We start from the raw sequence: 20,965 nt of genomic DNA, 5'->3' as shown, positions 1-20,965 counted from the left end.
CACCCAACGCGTAATCATGATGCCACCACACATAACAAACAAATTAACCTTTCCAAGTGATTACTCTCACACCAAATCTTCCAAATCCAACTATCATTCTTAATTAGTTGAGTTATCAAAATAGTAACAAGTACTGATTCACCATAAGCTCCTATTTAATTTCTCAAAATTTCCTTTACATCATATGCAACCCAAAACTGACTCAAAAGCATACAACTTTAAAATATGTGAAAAAGAAGATATAATTAAAGCCTTTCTAACATACAGCCTGCTATCTGTTGACTTCCTGTTAAGCAAATTCTAAAATTTAAGAGGACGGAGTGTAAGTTCCAAAGTTATTGTGGAAAAGGATATTCCAATGTACATAATTATGTCCTAACTGAAAAATACAGCCATTGTCTAAGGCAGTGGTTCTCAACCTTCCTAATACCACAACCCTTTATAATACAGTTCCTCATGTGGTGACACACACCCCCCACCATGAAATTATTTTTGTTGCTACTTCGTAACTGTCATTTTGCTAGTTATGAATCGGGCGACCCCTGTGAAAAGGTCGTTCAACCCCCAAAGGAGTCATGACCCCCAGGTTGAGAATCGCTGATCTAAGGCATAAAATATGCATGGCTTTGCAAACCTTTTAATTTTTAAGACAAGTTATTGGGACAGCTGAGCCACATATCAAGCTGTGTCCCTGAAATTTTTCAGCTGCACTAGACAGAATTTAAGAATATCTGGGCTTATTACCACAAATAGACCCAGGCACAGTAATGACATGAAAAGTAATTATTTATAAATAATCAATAGCTTATGAAAAGAAGATACTAAGAGAAAGTCTCAAAAAGTACTAATTTCAATACAACAGAGCTGGTTAGATTTTCTTCTTCAATGTTGTATTTCATTTTCCTCCACACAAGCATATCAAAAAGAGAATTAGAAATAATTAAAGCAAAGCCAACTTAATTTGTCATGAGAAAGAAAACCCTGTGATTTTGACGCAACGTAGCTCTTTTCTCCATTGTTTACATAGTTGCAACCTTAAGCAAACTAACAAAAATCACTGGCTAGAAGGTCATCCCACAAGCCGCAGAGACAACACTGATCCTGATGCAGTCAGGCCTTCTAGCCGCTGTAAAGAGAATATGAAATGTCACTGAGCATCCCTTTCAGGGTAACAACCACTCAGCTATCTTCCTGTAAGTATCTGAGAGAAACGTTTACTTGGCTTAGGCACATAGCCAGCAGTAGCAATGCAAGTGCAATGGCTGGTAGGCTCACAGATGAGCGCTTAACCAGAGCACCACCAGACTGAATAGAGGCATTGGCTGCTGATCACAAGGTCAGCATTCCAAACTCACTCTACTGGATATAGATGGGGCTTTTTACTCCCCAAATAGTTACAGTCTGCAAATTCACAAGGGCAATTCTACCCTATCCTACAGGGTCTCTATGAGCCAGGTGGAGAAAACAGCTTTCTCTACTCCTGTAATAAGTTACAGTTTTAGAAACTCAGAAGGGCAGTTCTGCCATGTCCTACAGGGTCACTATGTGCCAGTACTGACTCGATGACAGTAAGTTTGGCTTTTTTGTTAAGACCTAATAATAAAAAGTGCCACAAAGCACCAGGAAAGGGACTGATCATTCATAGTGGTATTTAGTGTTATTCAATACTGAGAAAGTAACACAATATGTCCTCCTCGCACAAATATAAAAAATAAAATTCCAAAAAGGTTACAGATCGAAGAGCAAAATTCAATTACAAAATAAAAAATAAGAAAATACAAAATTATTTAGCAATCTTAGAATAGACAAGCTTAGTTTATAATCTTGGAATAGAGACTGATTTTCTAAGCAAAAGAGAAATTATGAAGAAAAATGTGGTATTTGTATAATTTGTATACATCAAAAATCTTATGAAAATGATAGTGCAATTTAAGAATGTAATCAATGTCACTGAATTACAGTTGCAAAAATTGCTGAATTGGTTTATGTTCCACTGTGGTTATTCTCAACAACAAAACAAACAAAAGCCTCGGGTGAACATTCAAAATTGCTATTTACAACAAATGTAACATAAAACGCTTTATCCTCACCACATAAATAGATTGTACAAGTTAACGAAATACCAATAATTTCCTTTCTTAAACCCAAAACTCACTGCCATCAAGTTGATTCCAAGTCATAGAGACCTCAGAGCAGTGGTTGTCAACCTTCCTAATGCCGTTCCTCAACCTATAATACAGTTCCTCACGTTGTGGTGACCCCCAACCATAAAATTATCTTCATTGCTACTTCGTCACTGTAATTTTGCTACTGTTATGAATCATAATATAAATATCTGATAGGCAGGATTTGTTTTCATGTTACAAATTGAACATAATTAAAGCATAGTGATTTATCACAGAAACAAATGCAATTATATATTGTGAAATATTTATTTCTAGTGACACATAAATGAAATTTTGTCTTTAAGCACGGTGTAGCATGGGTAACAGTCTTCCCGCCAGGTACTCCTATGTGGGCGTATCTGCATGTGGACAGACCCACCTGGAGATGGACAAAGGAGCGGTATCTCAGTTCCTAAGACATTGGAAGTATGTGTTTTCCAATGGTGTTAGGTGACCCCTGTAAAAGGGTCATTTGACCCCCAAAGGGGTCGTGACCGACAGGTTGAGAACCGCTGTCCTAGAGGAATATACCATTAATAAACTGTGTCCAGATGGCTAATGAACACAAATGTAAACAAATGAGTGCAGATAAAATAACGTTAAAAATAAACAAAAAATTTATAGCATTATATATTAACAGAAGAGAAAGACACTTTTACAAATTGTTGGTGATCAACTAGGATGCCTGGTAATGCAGGGGTCATGATTTGGGCTGCGAACCACAAGGTCAGCAATTCAAAACCACCTGGCTCCATGGGAGAAAGACAGGGCTTTCTCCTCCTGTAAAGAGTTACGGTGTCAGAAAATCATAGGGGCAGTTCTACCCTGTCATATATGTTCACTAAGAGTCGGAACTGACTCGGCAGTGAGTCTGAGTGATCAAATAAAGTGGTCCCAACTTTCTGGAACATAATCTGTCAATAAATAAACTAGAACAGCCTTTTACCACAATGGTTTGCAAAAGAATTGAGCTCTATGAAATGTCAATGATTGTTTCCTCATTTCTTCCAAACTTAATTCATAGCCAGTTCCCTCTTCCATGTATAACAAGTTAATTCATTACACTGGTTATATATCAGGGCTGATCTAAATTAGGGGAAAGGAAAATACATAGTCTTTAGAAATAATATTGAATTTAATCATTTTTATTTTATAAGCACAACTGTGTCAAGTTCAGGAAACAGACATATTTTAGCAATGTTGTTTCTCTCTCCCAAAAAAAAGCAAATATAGAAATTTGTGGTTATTTTTTCCTCATTACAAGCAAATGCCTGAATGTGACTCGTCTGCCCCACTTTGATCACATTAATTTTCTAGCAATACATCACCAGAAAATAATTATATGTGAAAAATTTTAACAAAGATTGCCATAACAATACATAGTGTCTGACTAATGGTAAAAATCCACTCCAAGTGGTGTCAACAAACACAGGGACAAGGGAACAACATGGGACCCAAAATGGTAGAGAGGGGGGAGTGGCAGGCCTGGTGGGGAATGATCAAGGGTAAGGTTGCATAGAGAAGAGGTATAGCTGTAGCCCAGGTGGGGATGGAGCATGGTAGTAGGGCAGGAGGAAAGTCAAGGGAGATGGAGGAAAGAGCTAGGAGTCAAAGGGCATTTATGGAGGTCTAGACAAAGACATGTACATGCAAATATATATATGAGGATGGGGAAATAGATCTATGTGTCTATATTTATAGGTTTAGTATTAAAGTGGCGGAAGGACCTTGGGCCTCTACTCAAACACTCCCTCAATGCATGAATACTTTCTTTTATTAAATTGGAACTCTATGATGCCCACTCTCCCGACTCAACTGCTGAAGCCAAAGTGGGTGAACAACTAAATGTGGTGAAGAAAGCTGATGGTGCCCGGCTATCAAGAGAGATAGTGACTGGGGTCTTAAAGACTTGAAGATAAATAAGTGGCCATCTAGCTCAGAAGCAACAAAGTCCACATGGAAGAACACACCAGCCTGTGTGATCGAGTGGTCCCGAAGGGATCAGTTATCAGGCATCAAAGAACAAAAAATCATATCATTGGCTGCACACCTCCATGATAGGATCGCCGAAGACAAATGGGTGCATAAGCAAATGTGGCGAAGAAAGCTGATGGTGCCCGGCTATCAAAAGAGATAGTGTCTGGGGTCTTAAAGGCTTGAAGGTGAACAAGCGGCCATCTAGCTCAGAAGCAAAAAAGCCCACATGGAAGAAGCACACCAGCCAGTGCAATCACGAGGTGCCGAAGGGACCAAGTATAAGGCATCATGCAAAAAAATATATATATATGTATATGTATGTGTGTATACGTATTAGTGTGTATACATATATATATATACACCATATTGAATGAAGAGGGAAGTGCAGAGTGGAGACCCAAGGCCCAAGTGTCGGCCACTGGAGATCCCCTCACAGAGGGGTTTAGGAGAGGAGATGGGTCAGTCAGGGTGCGAGGTAGTACCGATGAAGAACACAGCTTTCCCCCAGATCCTGGATGCTTCCACCCCCGCAACTACCATGATCCGAATTCTACCTTGCAGGACTGGATAGGGCAGAGGTTGTACACTGGTGCATATGGGGGCTGGAGGCACAGGGAATCCAGGATGGATGATCCCTTCAGGACCACGGGTGTGAAGGGAGATGCTGGGAGAGTGGAGGGTGAGTGGGTTGGAAAGGGGGAACTGATTACAAGGATCAACATGTGACCTCCTCCTGGGAGATGGACGGCAGAGAAGGGGGGGAAGGGAGACTCCGGATAGGGCAAGATATGACAAAATAACAATGTATAAATTACCAAGGGCACATGAGGGAGTGGGGAGCGGGGAGGGAGGGGATAAAAAAAAGAGGACCTGATGCAAAGGGCTTAGGTGGAGAGCAAATGCTTTGAGAATGATTGGGGCAGGGAATGTGCGGATGTGCTTTATACAACTGATATATGTATATGTATGGATTGTGATAAGTGGTATGAGCCCCTAATAAAATGTAAAAAAAAAGGAAAGAAAATGATTAGGGCAAAGAATGTACAGATGTGCTTTCTACAGTTGATGTATGTATATGTATGGATTGTGATAAGAGTTGTATGAGCCCCTAATAAAATGTTTTAAAAAAATCCACTTCAACAAGTCCATCATCTGTCAGTTATGACATAAGTTGAATGCTTTGTTTCAGGGCTTCTTTTTTTTTCTTTTCTTAGTTTTCATAGTACTTTGAACAATAAATCCTAACACTGATCTTTGTGAGCAAACACCTGAAGGTAACAACAAAATTACACATTACAACATAGTGCATTATGACTAATGCCAGGACATTAAAAAAAAAGCAAAGAGCACACAAGCTTAGACTCAGTTCCTCATAAAGCAAACACATTAGAGTGCTGGGACTGCCTGCATTACATATGATAACAAAAACAGAAAAGTTCCAAATATCCAATAACAGAAGAATGGCTAAAAGTCCTGCATTATTGTAGGTAATCATTATAAATGGTGTTTCTGCAGAACATTGAACAACACAGAGAAATATTCATCTCATATTACAATGTAAGAAGTAACATAAAGAAAATGTGTGTGTACATTCAAATTAACACATGAAAGTATAATCCCCATTGGGGATGTCTGTAGCAGATAGAATTACAGTCATTTATACATACATTTATGCATTCTTCAAATGTTTTGCCATATCTCTTTGTCACTTTCTAATGAGAAAAAAAACTACAGATTAAGAGGACATCTACCTTATGTTTAGAGAAAGAAACAATGTTGCTAAAATACGATGTCTGCTTCCTGAACATGACACAGTTGTGCTTATGAGATAAGGCAGTAAATGAATTATTCTTAAACACTACAAATCAATATTCTTCACAGTGCTACTCTGACTATAAGCACTTCCACGTACTTCAAATTCAGTCCCTCAGCAGTTGTCTCTAGTGAAGAAACCAGTTGCAACTGCATGAACATTTAAGACTAAATGTTTACTACCTACTAGATGCCAACTAACCACGTCAACAAAAAGAACGTTTTTCAGGCTTCAAATACACAAGGAAGCTTCAAAATGGTGATGTAAAAGTAAAATTCAATGGTAATGGAACTTTTCCACCAGCTTTCTGACGTTCCCTTGCACAATCTCGAGGGACGTTTCAAAGCTATTCCATAATTTTACTTGAAATTTGGTCTATATGTAAAGTCAGCTGTGAAAAAGCCCTTCCCTTGCTCAGGGCTATCAAGGTTCTAATCAAGTTCAAAACGCTCTTAAGTGTAAGCTCTAGGCAGCAATGTAAATGTGATCTCCATATGCAAGAGAAATCATTTTAAAACCATACACTGAGTCTACAGATACAATAACAAAGAAACTAAGATCTCCTTAAACTCTAACCAACAAGCGCTCCAGTGAGAAGTTATGCCAATTGTTTAGGAACTCTGAAGTCACTGCTTACCATTAGGAACAAAACTATAATAGGATCTTTGAATCAAAATGTCAAGCTGACACAACCAGCGATGGCAACTGCTCTAAAAAACAGATGGGAGCTACTCTAAAACGGAACAGAGTAGAAATGGCAAACTGAAGATCCACATGCAGTCTGTCTTGTTGTGTTTTTACCATGTGAATTAGCTCATGCATGATCTGGGTAAATAGTATCATATATACTCGTGTATAGGCAGAGTTTTTTAGCACATTTTTAATGCTGTTTTTGTGGTAAAATTAAGTGCCTCGGCTGATATTCGGGTCGGCTTATACTTGAGTATATGCGGTATATCAAGGCTGCGTTGGTTCACATGCAATATTTCCTAGGCAAGGGAGGTATGAAGGGCAGAGGAGAATTACAGCCTTCGGCAGGAAAGGACAATGTCCTCAGCGTGGCTGGAATCCTTCCAGGTCGATGTATAAGAACATTTTCAAATGAGCAACTGCATCCAGGGTGCCCTATACAGGAGGACCCGCCCCTCCCCCCGGGACTTCACTACCACAGTCCTAAATTCAGGACAGGCTGCACTTCCTGTTCCATCTGCATTGTCTTACACTGCAGGCACACGACTACTCAATTACTTTCAGTGTCTTTAATATCTACAAGGTCAGCCACCAGCGGCAATGACCCCCTGGCCTGGGGCTTTAAGAATAACTGCTTGAGGGTGAGGGTGAGGGTGAGGGTGAGGGTGAGGGTGAGGGTGAGGGTGAGGGTTAAAAAAAAAAAAAAAGAATAACTACCATCTTTTACTTCTACTTGGTCTGGTTACAAAGTTGCGTATTTTTCAGTTGGCTCTCCCAATCACTAACTTTCCTATAATAAAATTATATCACTAATACAATGATATTACGAAGGTATATGTGTACGTAGAAAAAGAAATCCCAAACCAAACACAGACATGCACTCAACCCATGAAGTGACCAGGCTGGCACAATAAACTATCGCAGTCACATGTCTACATTTCTGGGTTTTGTTGCTGGTTTAGCTATTTAATGTGACCCCCGCTGTAGCGCGACAGTGCTCTTTAGTATTCTAACGCACAAGAAGGCTGCGATGTGGAGAAAATACAAGTGTACGTGTTAGATAAGCTTCACTCCGGCGTGAGTTGCAGTGTTGCTGGCCATGGTTCCATGTCAATGAATCAACAGTAGGGTACATCCAGAAAAAGAAAGAAGAAATCCACCAATGTGCTTCAGAAAACGCAAACTAAATCTACAGTGCATGGCGGCACCATGGAAAACAAGGAACGGCAGCTAAATTTGGGGAATCCTGGGATGACATTATTTAAAACAAAAACAAAGGTTAGTGGACAGTATTGTTGTAAGGAGAAAAGTCAAAGAAATATCTGGTCCCATCACTCAGGATTTGGAAAATGTTAAAACTCATTTTGGCTAACATTTTATTACAAAAAAATACTGCATATATTTATTTGTAAGAAATGCACAATAAATGATGAGGGCAATTAATGCACAAATGTGCTCTATCTAGTTGATGTATGTATGAATTGTGATCAGAGTTGCATGTACCCCTAATGAAATGATTTTTTTTAAAAAAGAAGTTGCAAGTACAAACCCTCTTTCTTGGGAAAAATACCTATACATTTGAACTACAGTGCTGAAAAGATGAAATATAGAGTTTTAGTCATTACAAATTTATAATCAGATGCTTCAAGCTGAAATCTTCAAAGTATCAAATTCATTGAACAAATTTAATTTTACAAAATGCTCTAAACATAACCAGAGCAAACTAGGTAGCAAGTCTTCCCTATTGATCAACCTCCGATTAAATTTCAAGGGCAGTGTTAACTTCATTGTTAAATTAGGTTTAAAAAAGATGCAGTCCATAAAAAGTTCTTTTAACTAAAAAAAGAGACAGGATTCAGTCCACATTTTTAAACTGTAAAGACTTTTCTACTCCAATTAAAATAATTATTTGCTTACACTTTTCCTAATATATTTTATTAGGATCTGCAACGTCCGAAGTTCAAACCAGCAGATCCTCAGGCAAGAGACGGGGCTTTCTACTCCCATAAACATCCTGGAAAACTCACAGGGACTCTATCCTGCCCTATAGGATCAATATGAGTTGGCATCAACTGGATGCCATTGAGTTTGGTGGGGTTGGTTTTTTTCCGTGTTTTTTTTAGGGGGGTATTAAAATCTATCTTACAGTTTTAGAAAACCTTTGGGGCAGTTCTACTTTGTCTTATATGGGGTCACTATGGGGCAGAATCTATTAGACAGCAGTGGTAGGAGTTTATGATCAGTCTTACAATACTGCCATGAGAATTAGAATCATTATTTGTGAAACTTCTAAGTCATAGGTTGCCAAATGTCCTTGTTCTAATGACCCTTCTTTCTGGAAAAAATTAGTCAGCGCCCCCCTGGCAATTTAGAAACTTTTGTGCTATCGCCCATAATTCAGGATGAAATAAGTATTTGCTTTTGCAGCTCTCCCAGATCATTCCAGCATTCCCCAGGGGGTGGTATCACCCACCTTGGGAAACACTACTCTAACCTATAATAAGGGCTCAATGAATTGCCATTATAATTACCACCATCATCGTTATCATCATCTGCCATCATCATAGTGAATACCTTGTTAATTCACAGCTGCTCATAATCTTTTAAGTAGTTTTCTGTATTTCAAGACATCCCCATTTTATAAGTCGTTTTCCAAAATTTTAAATTGTGGATTCAATTTCCAAGAATCTCTTGTAGGCCTACACAACCCACAGTAAGATGGATATGGAGCAGAATATCATCAGGAAAGAGATTCCATTTTCATTTTTACTGTGTAAAAGAATCCAGCCTTTGTATTGAGGAACAGCAGACGTTTCCCAGTGAATACAAAGTCCATTCCTTTTGGTTTTGTCTTTAAAAAAAAAAAATTTCAAGAACATTTAAGTCTTAAAAGGAACAAAGACAAAACAAGGACACAGACATACAATTCAGACAAGGAAGGTCATTAGCATAAGGTCATAATTACATCCAAGGACTGAGAGGGCACTAGCTAAATAAGGCCTGAAACAAAGGAAACCGTTACAGATTCATGACTGGTGACAGACTGGTACATCGCAGTTACAGGTGGAGCTACAGCACAGCTGAGAAAACACACAGCAAGACTTCCCAGGACTTAGAAAGTTTCTGAAAGCCCTGAAACACAGGCTCGTAATTCCAAGAGAGCTTACCCTTGTGAGGAGTCTGTGGAAATGTGAGGGGGGGAGGGGGTTGGGGGTGTGTGGGTGTGTGTGAAGTTTCCTAGACACTCCAGAGATGCCAGCAGGAGAGATAGTTTTGGAATCTTGTTTTCTGATGTTACTTGTTTTAAGGTTCAAAAGACAACTTAATTTCAAATATAATTTAAGGAGAACATTTATTAAGTTTTAAAAGGGGCAAAGACAAAACAAAGTTACAGACAAATCATCCGGAGGAAGGAGACCATGCGAGGTCATGACAGCATCCTAGGTCAGTTCTTGACTCAGAAGTGGCATCAAGGTGACAGAGTGTCCCCAGTTTTCAGTGGCACAACAGCTCATATGAAGTGTTTTCGAAGTTAAGTCTCAGCCCTACTTCTCCAGGCCTCCTAGGGCTGTTGAATATCCATCTGATAAACTCCTTTTCGATTACACCAGTATTCTAGAAGCATTCAATTTATTCCAAACTGAACACCTACGCCAAATGTCAAGTAATTAGTTACAGAGAGGCAGATCTAGCTCACTCTAAAAAAAAAAAAGTTTCTAACAGAAGCCTACAAAAAAATTAAAATACAATAAAATAAAATAGAGGAAACACCCAGGGATCAACTTTCAGGCAAACAATAGACGAGCCAATACAGTGAGTAATAACACCAGAGGCATGTCCTCCTCAGTACAATCAGTTCCAGAGACCAGCACCACAGGAGAGAAAGTAGAAGAATGGCAGCATGTGCCCACAAACAAAGTCCAGAAGACAGGAAGGGGCAGGAAATACCAAACCTTAAAAAAAACTTTACTTAAATAATATTCCACATACAGCAACAAGTTGCATCTCAGGGAGGAAACTCTGCTTACTCTTTTAAGTAATGCAATACTTGAAGCCAGTGTAACTCAAAGACCATAGATCAGAGGTTCTCAAACTTTTTAAACAAGGGGCCAGTTCACTATCCCTCAGACCTGTTGGAGGGCCAGACTATAGTTTAAAAAAAAAAAACTATGAACAAATTACTATGCACACTGTACATATATTATTTTGAAACAGGGCAAAAATACCCAGCCGGCCGGATAAATGTCCTCAGCGGACTGCATGTGGCCCGCGGGCCATAGCTTGAGGACGCCTGCCACAGACTCACCCTCTTCCAAACATTATCTTAGTGAGACAACAGAGCACTTACATTCCACATTACCACGATTTTAAACTCCTCAAAGTCGCTCTGTTTCTTTCTCTCCTCCCCACTGTGTCTTTCTAAATCCCTCAAAGCCCCCAACACACGCTGCAGGCATTCAGAGAATGTACTCAATAAATACTTATTGATAGACTGGCTAGACAGACAATGCCATGTTATAACGGAGAGTATACAGAAAACAAGGGTCATCTTGTGCGAGTGAGCGCAGTGAGACCTCTCTTCTCTCACCAAACAGATACTCAAAAAGCATTCCATCCCGGATGACACAGCAACATACCACAAGCAAAACAGCTGGTACTGCCACCACTTTGCTTAAATGCTGAACTTTGCTCTAAGGTTAGATACACAAACATGGCAGTCAAGAAGGCAAGGTGCAAACTAAGTGACTTTTTTGTAACAAAAATAGAAATCCTAGTGCTACACAACAACAGGCAAAAACACAAGTCTTAAAGGGCTTGCGACATGTAGCACACAAGACAAAGCCTATGCACCTGCGCAGCTCTCTGACCAAGTATAGTTGCTCTGTGAAGCTCCTTATGACACAATTTTCCTGGATACTAGAAAGCATCTGGTCTTATAGTAAACCTCTAAAAAGAAGGAAGTCAGTAATTAATTGGCAGATCTAACTGAACTGGGAATTATCATTCCAATTCACAGAGATCCTGTACAGGATTTCCACGTCTGAGAGCTTGGTCTGTCTCCCAGGGATCAACTGGGGGGTTTGAGCCACCAACCTTTTAGCTATCACTCCAAAAAATACATGGCAATGTCAACAGGGCTTCTTGAAGAGTATAAAACATTGAAAATAATTTTCATTTTTGAATATTCATATCTTTATCCAGAAATACAGGGAATCCAGTTAAAAATTTATAAAGAAGAATAGGAATTCCAGAACTTGTCACTGTGCTCCTGAGGAATTTGTACACGGATGAAGAGGCAGTTGGGTGAACTGAACAAAGGCATACTGCATGGTTCAAAACCAGGAAAGGTGTGCATCAGGGCTGTATCCTCTTACCTTACTTCTTCAATCCGTATGCTGAGCAAATCATCAAAGAAGCTGGCTTATATGAAGAAGCACGTGGCATCAGGATTGAAGGAAGACCAATTAACAACCTGTGGTAATGCAGACGACACAACCTTGCTTGCTACAAGTGAGGAGAAATTGAAGCACTTGTTGAAGACCAAGGATTGCAACCTTCACCATGGATTACAACTCAAGGTAAAGACCAAAATCCTAACAACTGAACCAATGGGTAACATCATAGTAAATGAAGAAAAGGTTGAAATTGTCGAGGATTTTGTCTTGCTTGCATCCATAATCAATGGTCATGGAAACAGCAATCAAGAGATCAAAAGATGGATTCTATTTGGAAATCTGCTGCACAAAACCTTTTGAGAGCACTGAAAAGCAAGGATGTAACTTTGAAGACTAAGATGCACCTGACCCAACTCACAGGATGTTCTATTGGCTTGTAAGCATGTGGAAGTTGTACACTGAGGAAGAATCAATGAATCTGAGGTGTGGTGCTAGAGAAGAATAGTGAAAGTTCCCCAGACAGCTACAAAGGCAAATTGATCTGTCTTGGAAGAAGTACAGCTAGAATGTTCCATTGAGGGCAAGGATGGCAAAGCTTCATCTTACATACATTGGAGAGAACAGTCCCTGGAGAAGGACATCATGCTTGCTACAGTGGAGGGGCAGCGAGAAAGTGCAAGGCGCTCAATGAGATGGATTAACACAATGGCCGCAGCACTGGGCTCAAGCATGGGAACAATTCTTAGGATGGCACAGGGCCGTGCAGTGTTTTGTTCTGTTGTGCACAGGGTCGTTATGCGTCGGAACCGACCGGATGACACCTACAAAAACAATAAATCTCAAGATCCTATCAAATTAACAATAACAACCTATAGATATATAGATATTTTCATCTATGTGACTAGGGCACTGGAGGTAATGTCAACAGCACATGTTGATGGCAGTCCTAAAATTTGAAAACTGAAAGATGAGCTACGATTACTGAGATTACCTAGCAGGGCAGGCCTATTTTAAAGAACAGATTTTCAAATGCAAGTATAAAAGAAAGCTCCTACTTTAAAGCAGAACAAAAATCTAGGCAATTGCTACCATGCAGAGTGCATTGTGGCAGATGCACCAGGGTGAAATTTAACACCTTATCATTTGAACTCCCTTTTGACCCATTTTAAAGTTGTTCTGGTTTTAATATTTTCTGCTTTCTTTTCAATCGAAGTTTTTCTCTATTTTATTTTCTTCTTGTTAGCATTTTTGTTTGGTTTTGGTGTTTGTATGTTTTTCAGTACATGAGATCCAGAATGGGTGAATCTATGGATTAATGGTTTCTTGGGGGCATGGCAGCAGAGGTTGGAAGGAAATGGGGAGCTAATAACAAGGAGTACGAGGGGAAAAATGTTCTAAAATTGATTGTGGTGATGATTGTACAACTCTTCTTGATATGATGGAACTATTGAATTACATGATATGGGGATTATGTCCCAATACAATTGTTTTCTTTTAATTAGTATACTTCAGTGTGAAAAAAAATATCTAGGCAAGATTAGTCAAATCCATTTTAGCTGTTACAGAATGAAATTTGGTACACTAAATATAAAATTCAATATTTACTGGTTGAACCATGCCCATTAAAGCCTCTTCTTCCCGACCCATGTATTCTGCAGAATATCAGGTATATTTAAGAAAACAAACTGTCTTAAAATTTTACAAATAATGTAATAAGCTACTGAGATTCTGAGCTCCTGCATTTTCAAGACACTATCAAATTTCTTAAATCATAATATACAATAGCATATTCCTCCAATCAGGTTCTAGTTAAATGAAGTCAGGTTATTTCTTTTGTGATCTATTCAAATAAAGTAAATTATTCAAAAATTAAAAACCAGGTGATTAGATCTGACAATTAATAGGCATATATAGTCGGTTTTAATGTTTTTCTCAAACATAGCATTTTATTGCTTTTTTCTTTTCTTATTTTACACTGTTGCCTTAAAAACATATTCAAAATTATACCAATTTAGTCTAGAGTGCTGATCTCAAGTCCAGAAAACTAGACAAATGTGTCTTTTCCTCCTCATAAAGTATGATAAAAATGCGATCCCCTATTGTCATCAAAAAGGAAACATTAATTCATAATTATTATTTCCTCTGCACAGCATTAATATTTGCTAATTCAGGATAATAGAAACGTGGGTTTATATGTAGTCTATCACTTTTAAACGTTTCTACATACATTTCCTGATAGTTAAGAGTTTGTGTCAAAAAAAAAAAAAAAGAGTTTGTGTCAATTAGGCTGCGCCAGGATGCTCAGTGGTTTAACAGTTAAGACCAGTCAGTCATCCACCATGAAGAGATCGCCTTGAAGGTATGGCCTACTTCCAGTATAACTGGAACACTGTGGAAAATTTGCTTGGTTTTGCTGATCACTGGACCTTTGAACTTGAGCCAGTAGCCTGCTATATTATGCCTGCCAATCCTGGGTGTTGTCAGCAGCCTGCTACATACCTGCTAACTTTGGAGTCACTGGCCTCTGCATCCAGAAGCCTGACCAAGTGATTTGAATTCATTTGCCTCTGCATTCAGAATGTGTTATCTCACCTGCCAATCCTGGATTCACCAGGCTCTGCAACTATGCCAGTCAGGAGAACCCTCAAGCCTGACATCTGGCCCATGGATTTGGAACTTGCCTGCCTCTACTCCTGTAAGAGACATTTTCTTGATAAAACCACTCTGTGAATATATAGCTTCATTGATTTGACTTCTCTAGGGAACCCAGGCTAAGATATATGTACAGATAATAAATCTAAATCTGATTTTTTAAGTTTCTATTTTGGTTGACTAGTGTTCTCTCTAGTGTGGTCCTGGGCCATCAGCCTCACCTTGCTAGATGTACAAAATATTGGGGCCCGTACCAGGGTGATGTCATTGTGTGTCAAGTTGCTTCCAAATCATAGCAACCCTACAGGGCAGACTACAACTTTCCCATAAGCTTTTCAAGGCTATAATCTGTACTTCCAATTTTGAACTGGTGGTTTCAAGCAGATCAATTAGTAGATAACCATTAACTACTGCACTTTCAGGAGCCCAGGGTTACAGAAGCACTCTGGGAGTGGGGTCAGCAATCTGTTTTAGTAAGTCTATGGGTGACTCTGATCCTTAAATTTGAGGATCACCTACTAGATAAAAGATCTTACCATTCTAAATGTTATTAAGTGCCATCCAGTTGACATCAATTCAGAGTGACCCTTTATGTACCAAAACCAAACACTGCCTCATCTGCACTATCTTCAAAGTTATTATGGCTGAGACAGTTGTTACAGCCACTGTGCCAATCTAACCCACTGAAGGCCTTCATCTTTTGGGCTGACTGTCTACCAAGCAAAATGTACTTCCCCCAAGTACTAATCCCTCCTGGCAACATGTCCAAAGTACCTTGCTGCTAGCTTCCAAGGAGCACTCTGGACGTAAGCCTTTCAGAAAAGATTTGTTTGTTCTTCTGGAAACTCATGGTTGTTTCAATATTTGTCGCCAACACTAACATTCAAATTCGTCAATTCTTCTCCGGTCTGTATACATTACCCAGCCCCCACCCCCACCCCCCTATAAAGGCAATTGAACATACCATGGCTTGGATCAAGCACGACTTGGATCAGTCCTCACACTAACTCTTTAACACTTTAAGGAGATCTTCAGACTGGCATGAAACTATTTGTAGACTTTAAATTTTTTTTTCTTTTGGCCTTCTCTTTCCGCCCCCTCCCCTATATCTATCTATATAAGATAAGCAGGATAAACAATCCCAAGGAGAAAACAACAGGACCGACGGTTCTGGGGGGATATGGGAGAGAAGGAGGTGGGGGAAAGGGAGAGGGGAGCCAACAAACTCAGGGACAAGGGAGTAAGACATCTAAAATCGATGACAAGGAGGTATAGAATATTTGGTGGGATTTGATCAAGTGTAGTGTAGTTGAGAGAAATTATGGAGAGCTGAATGAAGGTCGGACATGATAATATGACATGAGGAAAGTAAAAGGAAATAGGTATGATACATGTGAATATATTAATATATAATGACAGGGATATAGGTTTATGCACATATAATTATATGTTTATTAATGTAGCAGACAGACATTGGGCCTCTACTTTAAGCCCCCCATCAATACAAGAACTCTTTGTTCTAATAACCTGGCATTCTGTAATGCTCACCTTCCTGACACAATCGCTGAAGACAAAATGGGCACATAAGCAAAGGTAGTGAAGGAAGCTGACGGTGTCCAGCTATTAGATGATATAGCATCTGGGGTCTCAAAGGCTTGAAGCAGCAGCCATCTAGCAGGGAAGCATCAAAGTCCACATGGAAGAAGCACACCAGCCTGTGGGATCACGAGGTGTTGACGGGATCAGGTATCAGGCATCAAAACAAACAATCATTGATATCAATGCAAATGAGAAGGGTTGGAGTGGAGACCCAAGGCCTATCTGTAGACAATTGGACATGCCCTCACAGAAGGGTCACAAGGAAGGAACAAGTCATTCAGGGTGTAGTATAGCACCGATGAAACATAACTTTCTTCTAGTTCTTTGATGCTTACATACACACATCCCAACCACTATCATGACCCAGTTCTACCTTACAAATCAGGTAGATGGGAGCATGTACATTGGTATAGGTAAGAGTCCTCAACACATGGAATCCAGGACAGATAAACCCCTGAGGAACAGTAATGGGAATAGTGATACCTTGAGGGCAAGGGGAAAGGTGAGGGGAGAAAGTGGGAACTGATTGCAGTGATCAATATATAACCCCCATGGGGGAAGGAGAACCAACAGAAACATGAGTGAAACAGCGGACTGTAAGACATGAAAATAACACTAATTTTAATGTATGGATTGTTATAAGAGCTGTAAGAGCTCCAATAAAATTATTTTTCATTCAAAAACTTAACATGGAAATTGTAACATTAAAATACCCAATGCCCTTTAAAAACACACACAAATGGTCTTGTGCAGATGTTTCCAAGTAATACCTGGTCTGGTTTCTTGACTGCTGCTTCCATGAGCATTTACTGTGGATCCAAGTAAAATTAAATCCTCGGTAACTTTAATCTCCTCTCCGTTTATCCTGAAGTGTCTATTGTCAGGATTTTGACTTTCCCCATATTGAGGTGTATGCAAAATGAAAGCAGTAGGCTTTGATCCTCACCTAGTGTGTCCTCTTAGATTTCTGTAAGCAGGCTGTGTCATCTGCACTTGGCAAGTTGTTAATGAGCCTTACTCCAATCCTGATGCTGCATTCTTCTTCGTCTCGTCCAGCTTCTCACTTTATTTGCTCCACTTACAGACTGAATAAGTAAGGTGGAAGGATACACCCTGATACATGCCTTTTCTGATTTTAAATCATGTAGCATGCCCTTGTTTCATTTGAAGGTTTGACTCTGGTCTATGCAGATTCCCCATGAGTTGCTGTTAGCAACCCACTTAACCCACAGTGCCACCAGCACTCCTGTACCATATCCCCACTGCCATGAACTTGGTTCTCCTCAAACCAAGCCATCCTCTGAGATCACCTTTTAGCCAAATCAAGATACCGTAAAACAAATGGTTATTACCTCTAAGATTGATGCCCCATTTACAAATCAGCAATGTAAGGCCAAAAGGTCAACAATTACTCAAATGCAAAGATGAGCTGATAAGGGGGCAGGGAAACCCAGAATACTGGAAAGGAAACTAAACAGAATAAAATTAAAGAAAACATTGACAGACAACATAACTAATGTCACCGAGCAATTGGTTCAGGAACTGTCAAATGGGAACTAACTTGCTTTATAACTGTAACCAAAAACTCCATGAAACATTTTTTTCAGTGAAAGAAAAAGATACAGTCCTGATACGCTGAGATCACTTGAAAACAGTATGCTCAGTGAAATGAGCTAGTCACAAAAGAACAAATACTGTGTGATCCCACTCACATCAATTAAATAAAGGTAGGGAGATCGATGCTTACCAGTAGCTACAATGAAAAAAGGCGCTGGGGGTTGAAGGGAGGGTGAGAACTGCTCCCGGGCCCTGGGTTTCCCTTAATAATTTTATGTGAAGTAACTGGGAACAGGAGAACAGTAATGGTTGTACACCGTGATCAACATAATCAATGTCACAGGATGATTGTGTGTAAAAACTGTTTAATTGGCAAATGTGTGTTATACATATATTTCCACCTCATTTTTTTAAAGGACAAAACAAAAAAAAATACAAACTCTTGGTCAACCAGAAATTCTGGGGAGGGGGGTCAAGAAATCTGATGTTTTAATGTCAGCTGATATTTACTCACTGAAGCTAATCAAAGGAATTTGATCCATTTGATACAAGGCAGGTCTGGGTGTAAAAAGGAGCCTTCCCAGTCAACCCGTTTTACTGCCTCTAGTCTCTCAGACTAGTACTCAGCCTGGCGTTTGTTGTGTGGGGTGGCTTGCATGTTGCTAAGATGTCACTGGGACTGCAGATATCAGGAGGGTCACCCCGGTGAAAAGGTTTCAGCAGATTCCAGACTAAGACAATTTCAGAAGAAAGGCCTAGCCATCTATTTCCAAAAGTTAGCCTGGGAAAACCTTAAGGCGCACACAACACTGACTGACTCAGCTGCTTTAGGCAAGTCTTCAGGAGGGATCAACTGCTGCCAGAGGACTTCATGCCTGGCGAAGCGAGAGGCAACCAGGGCAGGGAGAGCCTCCATGAGATGGTTAGACTCTGCCTGCCAGTGCCTGACAGGTTCTGTTATCCAGGGGAACACCATGAGTTGGAATTGACTCAATGGCAGCTAACAAGAATACTTGGAGAAGGCAAATTTCCCAGAAGCCAGGGCTTGTCTCTGAATCCCACCAGGGCTTGTCTCTGAATCCCACCAGGGCTTGTCTCTGAATCCCGTTTATACTCCAACTCGCAGCATTAAGTCAATGCTGACTCATAACAACTTTATTGGGCAGGGGGTAGAGCTGATCGTGTGGGTTTCCGATGCTTTAACTTTTCTCAGTAGCAGAGATAGGCTTTCTTTGTCATCTCCCTCATCGTTCTTAACAGCTCTATAGCTTCCATATTATGATACAAATATGACAAACTCCTGCTGTTTATTCCTCTTCCTAGCTATCCTTGGAAATAATTATATCACCTATGTTAGCATAACCTCATCACCCAAGTTTCTACTTCTACTCTCAAATTCCCGTTACAAAGCATCTTCGATTTATTCAAGTTGTAAAGTGCTGTTAAATGTCCATCTCCAAGGGGGCTGGCTTCAAATTTTTATAGAAAAAAAAACAGAGTGAAAAGATAAAGAATTCTTTCCCACAAACTTTTGAAAGTCCCTCATCCACCACCACTTCAACAGACAGGCTGGCAAATAGGTTTCATGGGTGTGGTAGCTAATGGTTCTCATCAATGAGTCTTGGTGGCATAGTAGTTATGCACTGGGTTGTTAACTGAAAGGTCAACAGTTCAAAACCACCAGCTGCTCCATGAGAGAAAAAGACTTTTTACCTCCATAAAGAGTCACAGTCTCAGGGAGGGTGGGGTGTAAAGGGGGAACTGATTACAAGGATCAACATATAACCTCCTCCCTGGGGGATGGACAACAGAAAAGAAGGTAAAGGGAGATGCCGAACAGTGTAAGATATGACAAAATAATAATAATTTATAAATTAACAAGGGTTCATGAGGGAGGGGAGTGCGTGGATGGAGGGGGGAGAAATGAGCTGATACCAAGGACTCAAGCAGAAAGCAAATGTTTTGAGAATGATGATGTACAAATGTGCTTGACACAATGGATGGATGCATGGATTGTGATAAAAGTTGTACGAGGCCCCAATAAATGATTTTTTAAAAAGAGTCAGTCTTAGAAACCCACAAGGCAGTTCTACCCTGTCCTATAGGTCTCTAGCCGTTAGAATCGACTCAATGACAGCAAATTTATTTCATTTTCGAATGGTCCTACACTTAAGAACCGCAGTCCAGACTCAATAAAATCAGGCTCTCTGAGGAGAGAGGGAGGAAAGCCTAGCCATTTTTGAAACGAGTATCTCTGGTGAACCACCATAAACCAAAACTGAGAGCCAATGATCTAGGTACAACGATAGTAAGGATGAATTTAGGGATTTGTTTTTTAGTGAGCAACACTTTCAGCATTCCTGAAATAGGTGACCTCAGCCAAATATAGAAGAATCTGATGCCAAAGATAGAAATTCTAAATCCCAACACTGATGAGTTAATATGCAAATAATTGCTTAACTTTATTTTAATTAAAATATTCTCTGCCAAAAATAAAGAACCATTAAGTTTATCTACTCTGAACTGGCAAGCATTTATTTTAAAGTCAAACACCTTACACTTCCAACTATGAGGGGGCTTCAAGAAGTTCATGGAAAATAGAATTAAAAGATAAATTCCTTTATTATTAATTCTACTTTTCCACAAATATTTTGAAGTCCCCTCAAATGTATATAGTGTTTTCACAGAACTAACCAAGCTCAAATTTAGACTTATAGTTTTGTTCAAAGTCTAAAATAATGCCATTTATTTCAAAGGACAGGTGAAATTGTGAACAAGAAAGCTAAAATTGAGAAATACTGTTTTTCACATGTACCAAATATAAACTCAAAGTCCAAAACCACATATCACAATTATAATTGTTTCTGGAAACTGTGATACAAATCCCTTTCACAAATATATTCAGTGCAGTTAGATCTATTCAATCGTATATAGACTGAAATCTAATATACATCTTAGAGCATGTTAAAGTCAGATTTAAAACATTTGAAATAAATATGCCACCCAAAAAAATTACTGTATATCATCAAGTAAAAACACATTTTAAAAAGTTAATAAAATTCAGCTTTCCTCTTGATGCAACAAAGAAATAAGGTTTAATCTAAGGAAGCTATAAT

At 39.4% G+C, this 20,965-nt stretch overlaps 1 protein-coding gene across 8 annotated transcripts in view; it reads right to left on the bottom strand.

Moving 5' to 3' along the window:
- The window catches only part of ERC1 (ELKS/RAB6-interacting/CAST family member 1), a 479,183-nt gene that overhangs the window by 401,675 nt on the left and 56,543 nt on the right, over nt 1–20,965 (bottom strand). The window lies entirely within an intron of this gene.

The sequence above is a fragment of the Tenrec ecaudatus genome, chromosome 6 (genome assembly GCF_050624435.1).
Source record: "Tenrec ecaudatus isolate mTenEca1 chromosome 6, mTenEca1.hap1, whole genome shotgun sequence".
In the NCBI taxonomy this organism is placed as follows: Eukaryota; Metazoa; Chordata; class Mammalia; order Afrosoricida; family Tenrecidae; genus Tenrec; species Tenrec ecaudatus.
The sequence above is the reverse complement of the archived record's forward strand: the minus strand, read 5'-3'. Positions and strand labels throughout refer to the sequence as shown.